Genomic DNA, 14,926 nt, shown 5'->3' with positions numbered 1-14,926 from the left:
CGGCATCGTCACCTCCCCTTAGAGGTCCATTCCTCCAGCCCAGGAGCCCACTGCTGGCAAAGCTCCAGAAAGCTGGAGGTGGCTGCCAGCCCCTGCCGCTGAGCATCAACAATTTGCTCAGCCTAGGTGTTGTAAAACCCACACGCGCTCAGCTCTCTGGAGCGTTTCAAGCTTCTGCATTTAAAGGTGCTGCCAGCTCCTTTATAAGATGCTTTGCTGCCCATTCCCAACCCCTTGCTCTGCTTTCCCTGGCAGTTTGGATTCAGCTGTGCCTTTCAAGTGGTCCAGTAGCCAAACATGCTCAAGAGCTCCCTTTATTCCCCATCCAGGGGAGCGCAGGTGCTTTGGGCAGTGCTGTGTGGGCTCAGGTGGAGCCAGTAACCTCCCCCAGCAGCAGCCCCTCCCTTGTATTTGTGTTGATGCTGGAGGATGGAGGGAGCCCAGGCACCAAATGTTGCCTTCCCCAAGTTGCCGACTGGCCAGAGCAAGCACAGAGCCACCTGCCAAGGTGGTAAGTCAGCCGTGGGCAACTGGCACTCCTCATCCTCTCCTGTTCCTCACTCTGGTCTAGCCCAAGTGTTTTTCCTGTTGAAAGATCAAAATATCAATGTGTGAGACCCAGCATGAAAATAACCACCCATCAGCGTGCCAGAGCCACCCTGGCAGCCTGGGTGGTGAGCCGGGGCACGTGCTAGTCAGCAGAAGCTCCACATCCCGCTGCCACCACCCTCCAAGCAAAGTGATGGCAGCCAGTGGCCCAGGGTGATGCCCCTCGAAGAGGGGTGGTGCAACACGTTTGTGGGGTTCATACATCTGTCGGGCACTTCTGCCCTGGGGAAGGCGGGGGACCTTGATAGCTTGCTAACTGCAATGAATGTGGAATGGCTTTTCATGGGGATCTGCAGTTTCTGCAGATCGCGGCTGCCCGGAATTTCTTTGCTCTGTGTGTCTTGTGCTCCCCATGCTATTCCCCCGCCCTCCGCTGAGACAGCGCTGCCCAAAATAGCAAATGCCAGATTGGGTCTGCCAGATGCTGCTGAGCTCAGAGGCTACTAGAGAGGAGGAGCAGACTGCAGCAATACCTCTCCACCTATACCCATGCCAGTGAACCTGCAGATAACATCCCCCTCTGGGTACCATCCCCACCCCAGCCCACTGTGATACATCCGTCACCCAGTGAGACTGTGCCCACCGGTAAAGCCACCGCAGGAATTGATGGTGAAGGAGGGGAGGTCAGGTATGAGCAATCGCTCTGGCATCAGGCGCGTAGCCGAGGTGTTGTGTCAAGATGCATGCTGCAGTGAGGACTTGGGCTCATGGGAGCACTCTGGGGAATGGTCCCCCCGGGGCTGCAACAAGGGATGGTCCCAGTGCCCTTGCAGCCTTGGCTCTGTGTGGAGCAGTGGGAGAGTTTCACAAATCTTCCAGCACCTAGATAAAAAGCAATGCTGGTCGGGACATGGTTTTTAAGGACTGTTGCTGGAATGTGCTGTCCCGGAGGTCAGAGCATGGGGCTGGGTTTTGTCTTCTCCATGTGGCATTTCAGCTTGCTTTATCTGAATGACGTCTGCTTGCTTGATCGTCAAATCTTGAGGTATTTCCAAGGGACGTGAGCAGACAAGGGAGCCTCGTTGTACCAAACCAATCACAATTCTGCTTTTTGCTCTGATACAGGATGCTTTTTTATTTTAGCTATCTGGAGACCTTTTATAATAGAAAAAGCCACTTGAGCAACTCTAGCTGGGAAATGCCAGCCCTCCTGCAAACGAAGCCAGGGGTTTCTCAAACTGGGCATGCAAAAAATGATAAATCTGTGCTATGCTCCTTCAAAACAAATGCTTATTCACCTCCCATTGCTCAGGAATCCCCTCCTTGGTGGAGGGAGAGATACAGCCTGGCCTGCTGCCTCTCCCTGCTGTGTATTTAGGTTTTAGAGGGAGCGGGAAGGATCCGAGCCCTTTGCTGTAGTGCTGGAGAGAGGGTAGTGGGTGGAAAGCAGTAGGTGGGATCCTGCAGGAGAAGGTGCAGTGAAGGATGTGGTCACACTGACGTGGCCAAGGCATCCCTCCTTCTGACATTACCTTTGACTTTGCGACTTCTCTTTGGGGTCACATTTCCCAGGTTATTTTGCAAATTGAAAAAAAACCCACCAAAACTCCAGTGTTATGTGGGACTCTAACAGCTTATCCATCACCATCTGGGCTTAAGCAAGGCCTGGAGAAAGAGGTGTTTAAACAATTGCAGCATCTCCTGGGAACATGTTGATGACAATAATGATAACAACAACATCACAAGGAATGTATCAAACTCGTCTTTGATTTCTTTGGTATGGCTCAAAAGGAGATTTGCTGTTTTCTTTGGAAGGAGCCTCAATGTTTTGCTTTTACTTGTGATATGTCTTGGGTTTGCATTTTATATGAACTTAAAATGCTCCAGTGATGCATCCACAGCCATGCCACTGGGAAAAACATATGCACATCTCTAATATTAGAGAGAATATCTAATATAAGGTGAACGCCCCAGTCAATCAACAGAATAGCTTTAATGCATTGCTTTTCTTTCTCAAAGCAATGCATTTTATCCAGACAGAATGATTCAATGTTTCTGGAAGTAACCAATTCAGTATTACTCAGTCAAACTCTTTGGGAATGCGTTATTTTGTGGGAAATTGTTACTTTGGCAGGAAAGTATAGTCCGATGCCTCCCCCTGCCCCCGGAGTGTGGTGGCTGTCCATCAGAAAGGGGACGGCTGAGGTCCGCTCTCGGCCCCTTGGGCTTCAGCTGAAGGTCTCCACTCCCCCTCATATCCTTCCCAGGTCATGCTCCCAAAATTAAGTGTTTGGAGTATGGTTATGTGCATTTTTTTCCTAGACTGCATTTGCAAATCTGGTACATAATACAGTTGAAAAAACCAGAATTTTCCCTAAGGGAAAGTGACTTTCACCAGGAAGACTCTCTAAATGTAATACTCTCTTTCAGTTGTAATTCATTTTTTTTTATGTATTCATGCTAGTCGCTTTTAATTATGTTAATTTCAAACTTATGGTCCATTAGCAAGGGTAATTTCACCCCTCCAGTGCCGGCAGAGGTAGGCTTTCTGGGGGGTTGCTCTGTGCTGCGGGAGGGATGAATCCTTAATCTAATTTTTTTCCTTGGCCACAGGGGTGGAATGATGGCGCGGGCTCTGCGCAAACCCTTCCTGACACCTTTCTCACAGGATGAGGGCCCAGCAGCCCATCTCCCCTCACTCTGCCTGGCTGCAGCCCTCAGCCCCGGGGAGGTACCCCGCTCCCCGGCCCTGGGCCCCCCCAGGCTGGTCACTAGGTGTCCCCCTTGACCAGCTTTTCGCATGCATCCTGCTCCAGCCGGGGCGTGGGCAGCATTTGGATGTGGGGGGGCTCCATCAGCTTGTAGAAGACATGGCACGCTGCTGGACGTGAGAAGGGAGTGGGTATTTGTGACCCCCCCACTGATGACCAGCGGTGACATCCACCTAGCAGGACCCTTCCCACTGTGAAGGAGTGGGTATTTGTGACCCTCCCACTGATGACCAGAGGTGACATCCACCTAGCGGGACCCTTCCCACTGTGGGAAGGGTCTCATTAGTGCTGGGACCTTCATAGAGACACCCTAGCCCATCTGGGCAAGCACGGATGGCTAGCAGCTCCCTTGCCCGTGGGTGTCCCCATGCTCTCTGGTTATACCCGTTGCACCAAGGGACGAGGTTGGTGGCACAAGCCCCCCCCTTACGCTGGCCCAAGCCCATTCTGTCTCACTGGCCTGGCATTTCGCAACAGAAGGACAAGGTTTTGCCAGAGGCATCCTGAGGGTCTCCAGCCCTCTCTGTCCCAGGCGAGGTCATTGAGCTCAGGGGGGGAGCGCCGTGCCTTAGCTCGTGGCGGGAGCGTCTGCAGCTGGCGCAAGCACAGAGCTCGGGGTGGAATGACTTGTGGAAAGGTCACGGTCTCTGAAATTCCCCTGCTCCCATGTTGGATATCACAGGGAGCTGGGGCTCTGCTGAGAGGGTTATTTTTGCTTTCCCTTCAAAAAAATTGCAGCTGCGGATCTTAATCCGCTGTGCTATGCGTCGAGCCCCAGGCCTCCATCCAAAGGGTAACGTGGCAGTGACTTTTAGGAAGTACTGAATGTACCAGATGTGCAACTCCTTCGAGTCCAGATGTGCAGCCCCCCTCCCACTCCACCTCAGTACAGTTGTCCTGCAAAGAGGAGTAAGAGACACCAGATCGCTCAGAAGGCATCCTGCAGACTAAATCTAGCCAAGTGCAAAACCAGACTGGCTCTGGATTCCCACACCCGTGTTTAGGCAGTTTAACCACAGGGATGTCTCTTCCCAGAAACGACGCTCGTGCCGGCTCCGCACATGGGGAACAAAACCAGCTAGGAGATGAGCAAGATAAAAATGGAGCGGTGGGAGGAGGCTTCATTTCTGAGCCCAATGCTGAACTGCAGCCTGTTGCTGATTTAAAACACGCGTGCTGTTTCTAGAAGGAACTGCTTTGATCCCGAAAGAGAAAGGCGGGATGTGCATGAGGACTCAAGTATTTGAAGCACTCCTGGAGCGCTGTATTCTGGTTCCCTGCGGGCAACATCTCAGCACCATTATTTATTCCTGGAGGAAAGCCTGTGTCTAAGAGCATTTGCATCTGGACCAAAAAGGGGACGAGCGACACTTGGCTCTGGAGCCTCTCTGGTTTTTGATGCTTCAGATGAGATGCCAGGGCGCAGGATGCTCTGGGGAAGCGCAGGCACGGTGGCACAGCAGCAGCGGGCCACCAGTCAGCTGGCAGCACAGCCAAGCACGAAGAGCTGGAGGAGAGAGGGCTGGAGGAATGGAGCAGCATTACTCCTGAATTCAGGGTTGCGTGCATGGCTTACGGTTGAACCGCAACAGAAATCCAACAGGATTTCCCAGTGCAAAGGAGAGCAAGACAGCTTCATGACATGCTGACCCAAAAGCTCTCATTTAGTGGAGTGGGGTTTTTTTTGGTGGGGTGCTTCAGGGAAGAGCTCCCACCCAGACATTGCGATGACGTAACCTGAGGCTACTGCTGCAGCCTGTGCTGTGGTTTTCCCAAGGGACGTTGCTGTGTGCTACTCAGCACGCAGCTGTGCTCCCAAATCTCTTACGGGAGCGCTGCAGAGGAACGGTGCGCTGCTTCTCACTGCCTATAAAAAGCCAGTTAAAGATGCAAACGTGACACTTCAGAGAAACCGCCATCTCTGTGTTTAAAACAAATTTTCAGCTGCATATTAATTTTTCTTTTCTTGCCTCAAGTAGACTTCCCCTCCAAATATTTCAGGCTGAAATGCAATGATTTCAAGATGCACAGGATGGTGCAGCGCATCTTTAAATGCAGCAATGGTCGGAGGGGTTTTTTGGACTGAAAAAAGCATTTGCTCATGTGCATGTGCTTGTGTACCTCAGATGCAAGATTCAGCCTGTGATGCTCATCCCCGCTGTGCTGGGGCAGCCTGGGGCTGCATGACCGCGGCTCCTTGTCAGCCAGAACACTGGCAGGGTGTGCTTTTTTTCCCTTAGCGCAACACCAAGCACAAAATCCACTCACAGGCTTTCTGCTGTTCACAGGCAGAGGTGGGGCAGGGGTGTGCGCCCTTCCCCAGTGCTCCTCTCCTGGCTGCTGGCTCCTGCCCATCACCCCCAGCCCCCCGATGCACTCGCCCTTGCCCATCACCCCCAAGCCTCGCTGCCTAGGCTGATGGGGGCCAGCAGCACCAGCTCTCCTCCGTCACCATCCTCACAGCCATGTTTGCGGGGCAGAGAGAGGCAGGCAGGGGCAACGATCCGCATGGGGACAGTCCACAGCATGCGGTGTGGGGTCAAGGCATTTTCCCTGCACAAAGCCCGTGGCCTCGATATGTTCGGATGGCTCCTCTGGAGCTCCCAAAAAGCTGCTCTCAGCACCCAGTGAGAGCGCACAAGGCAAACCCGCAGCATACCACCTTGGCTCACCTGGCAGCCCAGGGTGCTTGCATGGGATGTGCTCAAGTGCGAGCTCGAGTGGCAAAGGGAGGTTTGTGTTGGTGTAGGAGAGCTCTGCCTGGGCACACCTCGCCCAGGCTTGGCCTTCGGGATGCGAGTGATTTCAACATCACGCTGGAGGGTTGCTCTGGGCATTGTGTGGGGCCATGTGTCCACGTAGCCCAAGGCATGGCTGGGGCTGGGAGGGGGAGGCATGGGTGTTGGAGCCTCGGCTGAGCACTGACCATCTCCCTTGATTGACCCCCTAGCTCTCCAGACACTGATCCCCACGGGAGGAACATCTTCACCGCCTGACCGGAGCGCCGCAGTGGACGTGGTGCCAGTGGCTGATGCTTGAGCCGCCCCCCCGAAGACGCTGCCGGCTTCCCGTGAGCTTCTCCCTCTCCTCCGTGGCACCCTTTGGGCCGGCTGCCCAAAGTCCCTTGCCCATGGCTGCACAGACCCTGCTCCCTTGGCTGTGGTATGGGGCAGCAGTGGGACCAGGGGGCTTGAGCAGCAGCTCACAGGAGGACAGCAGCTTGCAGCCAGCGTGCAGCAGTACCTGCTTCTGCAAGCAAGCATTTCCCCACTGCCCCTCTCTGCGCTTCTTTATCACCCCTCAGTCCTCTGCCGCTTTGCAATGTATTTCGTGGCTTATTTGTGTAATTGCAATAAAGCTTTTGTTGCTTGAGGTACCCTCCATGGTTAGCGGGAGGACGCTGGGGTGAGAACGAAAAGGGGGTCCTCAGCAGGTGCACAAACTGCTCAGCTGGCACAGCCATGGCTTGGGCAGGAGGGCATCTGCACGGAGGGTGGTGGGATGCTGTGGGGCAGCCCAGCACCACAGAAGCCTCTGTCCCGCCGGAAGGGTTAATGGGGAAACTCAGCCCACGCAGCCCACTAAGCAAACCACAACTGGCTGGAAAAAGGGCCTCAGAGCCCTGGCTCCGCTCAGCATCAGGAAACGATCCCGCGCAGGAGCAGGGCTGCCAGGAGGGGAGTGGGAGCGGGACGGGGGGGAGCACTGTGAAGAAAATCCAGAGCTTTCCCCGAAGGCGGTGACGGCCGGGATTCATTATCCATCGGGAGACGTGTTTATAGCAAGCGTGAGTCACTGCCGGGCCCCTGGATGGGAGAAGCCCACAGTGGGGCCCGCCAGCAATTTGGATGGGGTATGGGCTCCCCATCCAGTCCCACACAATGTCATCTCTCAAGCTAGCCCCCCCTCCCCGGCCAGCCCCATACCTTGGAGCAGACCCAGTGCTATTTTGGGCTGCATCAGGGCACGTGTTTTCTACGGGATGCTTCATTTCTCACTTGAGGAGCGATGCCAGAGCACTGCCCTTCCTGCCACGTGAACAGCCCCGGCAATGACCTCCATACCCACCCATGCCCACCCGTGCCCACGCCCTTGGGTAAAGCCAGCCTGAGCAGGGGGTATCACCCCGTGATAATCAGAAATGGAGCTGCCAGCTCAGCCCCCCACTCTGCCTAGCACCCCGATACAGCTGGGGGTGTCCATCCCCAGCCGGTCCATCCCTGGGGCTGAAACGCAGCCAGGCAGCCAAGAGAAGCCAGCGCTGCCTGTCCGGACCTCTGCCTTGTGGGTAAACGAAGGCAAAAATGCCCACTGTGACCTTTTTCTCCATTTCGAGTTGTATTTTCCGCGGTGCGCATCACCCCTGCTCCTCTTTGGCCCTGTGAAGGGGCTGCGGGCAGGCAGGCAGCCCCTCTGGGTTTCAGCAACTGGCCAAGCCCAAGCGTTGCTGCCAGAGCCTGCTTTTCACCCTGCCAAACCTGCTCCCCAGGGAGCACTAGCCCCAGTTCTGTATGGGCGCTGATGCTTGCCCCAAGTGCCTCCGAGCGGGAGGTCATCCTTTCCTTGTCCGTGCCATCCCTGGCACCCCCTTCGCCCACTCCCAAGGCCGATCACACTGGCCCTATATAGAAGTGTCAGCCCGTGGCACCATCTGGGGAGGCCTTGGTCAACTCATAGTCAGCATTATGGGCCCACGGGCAAAAAAGGTGCTCTTTGCCACCCCACCCCACCCCAGCGTCTGTACCCCAGAGCATCCCCGGGAGGAAAAGCCACCCTTGCCAGCTTGCAGAAAGCCAGGGAGCTTATGCGGTAAAAAGTCAGCTGGTGCCATCCTTAAAAGGAGGCTTTTATCTCGCCTGAGATGGGAATTTGCCTAGAAAAAATAATTTAGCTCCTGCTCTCCTTCGCAAATCTCTGTATTTTGGATGAGGTGACACAGCAAAGGCAACGCTTGCCAGGGCCAGAAGATGCACACTGTTACCCGTGCTGGGTCCCATGGTGTGTCAGTGCCTGGGGTGCCAGCAGCCAGCCCGGCCCGGTGCCTGGCTCAGGCAAGCCACAAAGCCACCCGCAACATGCAGCTCCAGGCCTGGCACCCACTTGTCAATAAAATACAGGTTTTCTGGGTTTCTCCTGCCCCAGCAGCTGGTCATATGCTTTGGTTTAGAGAAAAACACCTGTCCCCACTGCTGTCCCATTCGTCAGAGCAGCAGCACCATGGAGACCCTCCTAAAGCGCGGTGTAACCAACTGAGACCGATGCTCCGGGAAACATGGGCCAGCCTGGCTCAGGGCTCCTTTCCCATCTCCCCACAAGCCATGGGCCATCCATGAGCACCTTGCATGGCCATGCACCCTTGCATGGTGTTGGGAGACACTGCCAGAGACAGAGACAGCGCAGGGTGGGAACAGCCCCAGGGAAGGAGCTGGTGGAGCTATGAGTGCAAACACCTGGGCTTAGCCCCAAATACTGCTGCCCACCCACAGGGCTTGAATCCCTGCTTACGCTGGAGAGGTGGGATGTGGAGGGATGTTAACCACCCACGTCCTTCACCTGCAGGCACTGACTTCTCCTCTGCAGCATGCATCAGCTGAAACACAAAGCATCTGTGCCCCTGTGCAGGCATTAAGGGATGCAGGTGCCCCACACTCCTGCCTTTTGCCTCCAGCTCTCTGCTGCAGGGCAGCTGACTGCAGAGTTCAGTGGCTTCCTCCTGAGAGGGTGAGTGTTTGGAGGTTTGAAACAGCCTGTTTACCTTTGGCTCTTCCTCTAAAAAATAAAATGGTGAAGGAGAGAGGCTTATCTTTATGACCTGCTGGGATTTCCCTTGCTGCAGCTGGTGCTGGGGGCCTCTGGTCTGCTGTCTCCTTTGTAACCCCTGCTTCTGCTCCAGGATGGAGCAGCTCGCCTCTTCTTGTGTGCCCTGTGCTCCAGCCCCCTGGCCTGCTTGGTGGCCTGGTATCTTTTAAAAGGTGGCTGTTCCTGTCCCTTTGCAGGCGGGTTGTGCTGGAGACCTCTGTGGTGGGGTGCCTGTCCACAGGACCAAGGGCTGTCCCCCAGTCAAAGAGCTGCTCCTCCCCAGCGGTGCCCCTGAGGGACAGCTGTCCTCCCTGCTTCTCCTCCAGCTCAGCATTGTTGCTGCTGTTTCAGCCATGGATAAGCAGGGGAAATAGGCTTGAGGACAGCAAAATGGCTGGATGGTTTACATTTGCTCTTCGTTGTCTGCAAAAGATCCGAGAAGGATGCTTGGCACTGCTCGGAGTGGGCTGGGAAGGCATCCTTGCCAGGAAGGGTAGCTGGCTTGTTTTATACTTCTAGGAAAAGGCTGCAGGCTGGATCTGGCTTTGGTGTAAAGAGAGCTCAGCTGCAAGCCTTGCTGCATCCAAGGACTGCTCTCGAAGGGCACAGCCACCCCAGAAGCCGTGATGGCTGCTGGAGTGACAAAAATAATGAGTACAAACTGTTATACTGAAAAAAACTGGGAGCAGAAACAGCCTGGGCATGGGCTAACAGAGACCTCGGGGGGTTTGCCGGACACGTGTAAGCTCCTGGGTAGGGGTGAATCATCCCCCTGCGAAAGCATGAAAGGGGTCAGGCTGGCTCTGCACTGCACAGTGCCATGAAGCCAGACGAGGTACATTATCTGGAGGGTATCCAACAAGCAAGATAGACCTCTGGGCTTCCTAGGGCTTTGGGGCTTGCTGCCAACACCTATGGAAAATGAAAGCATGTTTAGGGGAGTGGAGGGCACTCAAGAGCAGGCAGAAATTATATGAAAAGTGATTAGGTGCGGTCTTTTGGCTCTGCGGGAGAAGAGATGAGCTGTGCTATAGCACTACAGCAGCTTGAAAGACAAGACAAGCTGGTGGAAAACGGATGAGGGGTGAAAGGAGAAGCATGGCACCACATGGGCATCAGTGGTTTTGCTGTGCAGCTTCAGGAGAGGATGGGGAATGCTGCCAGACTCGTGCCACCTCTTCCACCCGGGTCTTGCTGGGACCGGTCCTGGGCACTGTTGTGCATCAACAAGCTGCCGAGCATCCGCATGGATGCAGAGAGGGGGTCTTAGAAGTGGTGCGGTAATCCATGGCAGGCGAAAACCAGATTTTCTACCCACGTAGCTCATCTCTCTGCAGTTTGGTGATGCAGGCTGGCCTGGCTTCTGCAAACTGCCAGGCAGGGGAGCCCTGTGCCACCCCCCGCTGTGGGGCTGGGTGGGAGCCAGTGCTTCCAGTCCCCCCAGCTGGAGCCAGGGCTGTGTCTGGCGGCTGCTTGGCTGTTCCTCGAGCGCCTGGTGCCTCCCTTCCCCAGGATGATGTGCCCTGCCTAGCCTGGCGAGCACGCTCCGCTCCCTGGGAATCGCCCAAGCGACGCATTTTATTGCTGAGAAATGGAAAATATTCTCCGCCCAACTGCCGGAAGGGTTAGCGCGTGTTTTTCCACCCAGTTTTCATGCTGTGTGAGCTGGACGTGCTCCACCAGAGGCTGCGCAGGAGACGTGGGTGCTCTGTCCCCTATCCCAGCAGTGGTGTCCCTGGGGCTGGGGGTAGCATGTCCCAGGGTGCTGCTGGCACCGCATGGGCTGGCTGGGGCAAGCATGGTTGCCTGCCAAGGGCTTGGCCAGGAGCTAGCAAGCAATGATTCTTCAGCATCAACACCTCCCATCATTTCTTCTCTAGCTTTGTCAGAAAACCAGGCCCCCCCTGCCCCAGTTTTTGTTTTCTCCAAGAACAGAATAGTGCAGGTGTTGCCCATCCTTCTGTTTTGGGCCGGTTTTATCCCCAAACCCCAATGCTCCCAACCCCAAAAAGCCTACGCTTTGGGTCATTTCCATTTTCTGAGCGTACAGTGTACGTTTTCCCTGGAGAAAAGGAGAAAAAAAGAGCCCTGAAAGTGAGTTTTGCTTTGCTTGCCTTCAAGCCTCCACAGTGGGGCAGGGGAAGAGGGTGCGACTCTGTCCCCAGGAGAGTGCGGGGAGGCCCTTCCCGGTATCCCGAACATGTGACGTCCTGGCATCCCACAGCACCCCTGAGAGGAGAGGATCCCTGTGAGCGGGGAGGGGGGCAGAAAAAGGAGCCTGAAAGCGTTATCTCCTCTCTTCCAGCTCCCACGCTGCATCCGCAACCTCCCCTCTCGCTCGACCCTCTCATCTTTCCTAAGAAGCCGAGCCAAGCTTTCCCACAGACCCAGACAGCTATTAGAGAAATATTATTACCAGATGGTTTGTTTTTTCCATAGGACCAGAGGCCAGCGTGAGGTAACGGGGAAAATATTAACCCATCCCGCACCAGCCTGGGCGTGGGGATGTGGCTTTGTCGGTAGAGTCCTGCCGTGTCCTGGCTGTGCCGGCATGCAAGGGGTCTGCAGAGCAGGGGGGCACTTGCACCCCATGTGTGCTGGACCGGTGGGGTGGCTGGAAACCCCGCCTTGGACCAGCATCAGACCCATGGGACAGCTTGGGAAGGGAAGACCATGTCCCCAAATGATGCTGGGAGGGAGGGAAGGGTCCCCCTGGGCCAGCTCGAACCTATCTGGTAGGAGCGAAGTCTAGCTGGCAAACTGCGTAGCGGGGAAGTTCGCACCGGGTCAGATGAGCCAGCGATTCGAGTGGGGGAGAAGCGCCACATTCTGGCTCTCCTGCCTCTTGCAGGGTCCATATGAGCGCTAGGCAAAGCAAAGGTGCCACTCTAGAGTAGGGATGTCAAGGCAGATGCTGCATGGCATGGGTGGGCTTTTCTGCTGGGCCCTTTTTGCAGGTGGGGTGGACGAGTGCAAGACCCTGCTCCGGTGCCACTGAGCCTGCTCTGTGCCCATGGATGCTTGCAAGGCATCACCCGCCTGTGCTGGCAGAGCAGCTGCTGCTGTGCTGGGAGAGGTGATGCTTTCCTGCTCGGAGGGTTTTCTCCACTGCCTCCTCCTGCAGAGATCCGCTGTGGGAAGCTAAATTATCATGTGCAGAAATGCCACAATCCACACTCTTTCCAGCGGGGTTTGTGGTTGGCGTGGCGCTGGTCTTGGACCATGGCTGCTCCCATTGCACAGGACTGAGCACGGAGATGGGGCGGCCAGAGATGATGTGGCTGAGCTGTGTGCGAGCTGGATCGCGCACCTTTGGGGGCCAGGGTCCCACAGCCAGCCTTGGGATGTGCAGCCTGTGGTCACCCTGCGGTAACCAGAGCACATGGAAATCTCTCCTAGCAAACGCCTTCGCCATCCCAAACACTTAGCAAGTCTTGGGCGCTTAGGTCCCCAGGAGTCGGGGTAAGGTGACGCAGCCAGCTGCACGACGCTGGTGTGCTTCATGTGGTTGCAACCAGGGAAATTTCAGTGGTTCTTAATTGTGGCATCTCCTGGGACCATGTGAGAGGACAAAGTAGCCCCAGCTGCAGAAGATGGAGCTGGAAACCTGGCACTTGATCCTTCCCTGCTTTCCAAAGCACCTTTTGGTTATGAGTGTGCAAGCAGGTTTGATTGTGTCTTTTCCCAAGGGAATTAATTTCAGCTCATTTCCATATTTGCTATAGAAGGAACGTTTTCCATTTCTAAGTGGACTTTCCACTTTCTAAGTGGAAAGAAAGGCTGTGTGAAAGAGTTAATAGCAGAAAAATGGAGCAAACTCATTCTTTTCTCAATGTCTGGGGGAAGAAAAAGCAAAAATTCTGTCCCGAGTGCACTTTTATTCCTGCACCCCAGTTTGGTCTGGAATTGGACTAAAAGTTTATTGCTTGCTGTGCAATGCAGTGCTCTTGGCTGGGACTTGGGGTGGGGAGTGCTTGTCCCCCAGGGCACGCAGGCACCACGGAGGGGCTTCCCTTGCCCATCTGCATGGCACTCTGGAGGGGTGCCAGCCCCGCACAGGTAGATGGAGGAGGTCCCCCGCTCCTGAGGAACCTGGTGTGGCAGAGCCATAAGGCACAGCTTCCCTGGCCTCATCTGAAGAAGAAGGGAAAGAGGACATCCTTCACAGGCACGTGTTCTTAGATTTTGCGACACGATGGCATGTTGCTAGGTCCAATGATTGCAACACCCCTGGGGTCAGCCTGCAAACTGCTGCCCAGCAATCAGCTGGATTTCTGCAAAACTAGCCCACACTCTTCTAAGGAAACAGCCGTTCAGTGCCCTGGGGATGCTGCTGGCTGCTGGCCCTGGTTTAGCACCGTGGACCTGGAAGAGGCAATGCTTTAAAATGCTTTTGAAGCCGGACATGGATCCAAGCCTGTGGTCCGGTAGTACAGCAGAGAGGATGCGCCTGGGACATTGCACCTGATAACAGCCCCTGGGGCTGGCGGCTGGGTGGCAGGCAGGGAGCGGGGTCCCTGGCGGGGTAGGGGGAGCCCTGCCTTGCTGGCTCCCCATGCCGGGGTGCATGGGATCTGACAGGCTGCAGCTGCGCGGAGCCATATACGGTCAGCAGGCGCCTTGCACAAGCCATACCATTAACATTAAGTCTTTGCTGGCACAGCCGACTGGCCTCCAGCTTGCAAGGCTCTGTGGAGCGGCTGGGCTGTTCCTGCGATGGATTTGCTTTTCCCTTCCTGTAAGGAGGGGAGGGGATCGGCTCTTCTGCTGCTCAGGGTAATTCCCTGGGAGGGAAAGGGAGAGAAGAAGAGATAAAGCAAAGAGGAAACGTCTCTGGTGTGTAGATTCACAGGATGCCTCTGCTGGGCTGGTGTGTGAAGACAGGTCCCTTCCCAGCACCCCCCTTCTCGGGAGCCTCTGCGGGGGTTTCAAAATCCCTGGTGAGCTCCCTTGTGGGAGCCCTGAGGAGGCGTACTGGAGAGCCAAATCAGGTCTGATCCCCTGTGAACTGTCATGCAATAGGATTTGTCCCTGGACATGCTTGCTGTCTTGGAGAGCATCTTCAGTAGGTTTGAGAGGCCTTGAAAATTTGTCTTTCAGTGTCCTCATCTCCTGGTGCCACCAGCACAGCTCTGCAAAGCCCACCCAGCTCTATGCCTGGGTGGTTATTTACACCAGCCAGGTTCATGCTGGTGCTAAAGCTTTTCAGCTGGGGGAAAAATGTTTTCTTCAGCACAACAAAAACATGGCTCTTTTGGGGCTGGGGTGTCTCTTCCTGCCCCCACACACAGAGTTTTGTTTCACAGTTTGGTGATGCTGCCTAGCCTCCCTTCGAGGAGGAGCCCTGCTATTCTGGCTGCCCCTCAGCCAAGGCACGTGGCACCCTGAGGTTCTCCAAAGGCCTGGAGGAGCTTCAGGGATGGGGTGCAGGGGTGCCCAGCAGCAGTCCTGCCCCTCTTTGAGATCACCGGTTTCTCCTCTTTCTTTTGTTTTAACATCAGCTTCCACAGATGCACATAAATTTGCGTTGGCATGAAAAACAGTGCCCTTTGCGTTGTTGGGTTTACGAGGCTTCAGTTCAGCACAGTCTGCATTTTTTTTCCAATGACTTTGGATGTTGTCTACCCAAAGAGTCATTATTTGATGCATCTGCCTCAATAGTGTGGACAGGCTCCTCCACTCATGTAATTTGTAATCAGTGAAGCTACAGCTTTTTTTTCAGTTGTCTCAACTTGAGACAACTCCCTACAACCAAGCCTATGTTGTTTTCTCCTGATCATTCGCACAAGGATGCTGTCAGAGTAGTT

Source organism: Gavia stellata, chromosome 8 (genome assembly GCF_030936135.1).
Source record: "Gavia stellata isolate bGavSte3 chromosome 8, bGavSte3.hap2, whole genome shotgun sequence".
Classification (NCBI taxonomy): domain Eukaryota; kingdom Metazoa; phylum Chordata; class Aves; order Gaviiformes; family Gaviidae; genus Gavia; species Gavia stellata.
This window is presented reverse-complemented; position numbering follows the sequence as displayed.